Here is a 2,525-nt window from a genome sequence, read left to right on the forward strand (position 1 = left end):
CGGCGTATGGGAAAGATAATTGCAACTGTTTCTGAACATCACTTTTATATCTTAATGAATCTAATTTTCATATTATGCGAAACATTTTGATTCGTTAATTGTTTTTCTTCTGTTACACTGATGTATGTCATGTAAAAGCACATTCTGTTTAGATATTTCTGCATGCGGAAAGCAGCACATACAAATATCATTTACTCTGGTATTATTGTCTTCGGACCATTTGAAGATATTGTTTGTTTGTAGCTAAGCACAAAACTACACAATGAGTTATCTGTGGTGTGCAAACACAAGTATAGAGACCCGATTTTTAGTGTCAAAAGACCACAGTACGTACCGCTGAGCCACTGAAGCTGTGTTTTCCTGTATAGTCATTGCACGTTTCAAGTATAGATGTTTTTTACAGTTTATGTGTAATCTGTGTAATCAAGAAAATTGAGCTTATTTACTTTTCATTTTGAAAATATGCATCTGTGTTATTCATCCTTTTACACAATATCCGTCTTACTTGGTTAATTAAAAGATCGAATAACTGTTGTAAAATTTTTATAATACTGATTTGTCTTCATGTGTCAGTTTTAGATGGCAGTTTCATATGGATCTCCGAAGCTGAACCTTGTGTTACCAAGCGCTATGACCTTTTGTGCAGAATCTTATCATATAAAATCTAACTTCGAATTTCTTACCACCTGAAACCTAACACTTTATACTTATATGAGAAATTATTTAGTCGGTCAACATTCGTAAATATTTAATTAGGCAATAATAATATAATAATGATATTTCAAACGTGGCTGTTTGAAATTTGAAAGATAAAGTATGTGTAACAGAAACTTTAAATTATAAATTACCGCATATTAAGAGTAAATCGAATGTAAAGGTCTTGAAAAACAACTAAAACATTTATATCAAAGTGTTCGATTTATTTTGAAAACCTAAAATACTACGTGTGAGGAGTAGTACATCCAATGAAACGAAAAACTTTTATAAAACATTTTGATGCATTGTTATCTACGTATTATGCTGTGTATTTTTTCTTCTCCTTGGTTAATAACTCGCAGAAATTACTTTATTGATTCTTTTTTTCGAAGTACAAAGATTTTTTTTTCTAATCTTTATTCAAAAACTTGATGTGCAACCACGATTATTTTCGACATCAAATTTATTCCGGATAGATAAATCTATAGAGAATAATTGGTGTACAGTAGACACTTACATCGAAATAAAATGGCTTATACATACTTCAGTCGCTTATTTAAGAACCTCAATTTGTTTTATTTCTCTCATGATTTTGTAATACGTACTTAAATTGAAAAAAAAAGACCGTTTAGAAATTGTCTTCTTTTCAAAACATAATCTTAGGTTAGTGCTCCTTTGCACGACGTCACCTGAATATACTTCTTTAGAACGTTCCGGTATACGATTTTTAAATTAGCATACTTAGAGGTCCTTAAATTCATGACTTCAGGTTGATGCAACTTCCAGAAGTCTTCTACAGCATGATACTTTAATGGTTTCATGTTGAGACATTTCAGAAAGTTTTCTATCATATTATTTCAGGTTAAGGAACCTTTCAGAATGTTTTAATTGGATGACTCAAGTTAATACACCTTTCATATATATTCCACTATGTGACTTTATATTAATCCACCTTTCATATCTGTTCCAGTATATGACTTTATATTAACGTACCTTTCATATCTGTTCCAGTATATGACTTTATATTAATGTACCTTTCATACCTGTTTCAGTATATGACATTAGATTAATCCACCTTTCATATCTGTTCCAGTATATGACTTTAGATTAATGTACCTTTCATACCTGTTTCAGTATATGACTTTAGATTAATGCACCTTTCATACCTGTTTCAGTATATGACTTTAGCTTAATGCACCTTTCATATCTGTTCCAGTATGTGACTTTATATTAATGTACCTTTCATACCTGTTCCAGTATATGACTTTAGATTAATGCACCTTTCATACCTGTTTCAGTATATGACTTTAGATTAATGCACCTTTCATACCTGTTTCAGTATATGACTTTAGATTAATCCACCTTTCATATCTGTTCCAGTATATGACTTTAGATTAATGCACCTTTCATACCTGTTCCAGTATATGACTTTAGATTAATGTACCTTTCATATCTGTTCCAGTATGTGACTTTATATTAATGTACCTTTCATACCTGTTCCAGTATATGACTTTAGATTAATGTACCTTTCATATCTGTTCCAGTATGTGACTTTAGATTAATCCACTTTTCATACCTGTTTCAGTATATGACTTTAGATTAATGCACCTTTCATACCTGTTTCAGTATATGACTTTAGATTAATGCACCTTTCATATCTGTTCCAGTATGTGACCTTAATATTAATGTACCTTTCATACCTGTTTCAGTATATGACTTTAGATTAATGCACCTTTCATATCTGTTCCAGTATGTGACTTTATATTAATGTACCTTTCATACCTGTTTCAGTATATGACTTTAGATTAATGCACCTTTCATATCTTTTC

Source organism: Limulus polyphemus, unplaced genomic scaffold (assembly GCF_000517525.1).
Source record: "Limulus polyphemus unplaced genomic scaffold, Limulus_polyphemus-2.1.2 Scaffold783, whole genome shotgun sequence".
Taxonomy (NCBI): Eukaryota; Metazoa; Arthropoda; class Merostomata; order Xiphosura; family Limulidae; genus Limulus; species Limulus polyphemus.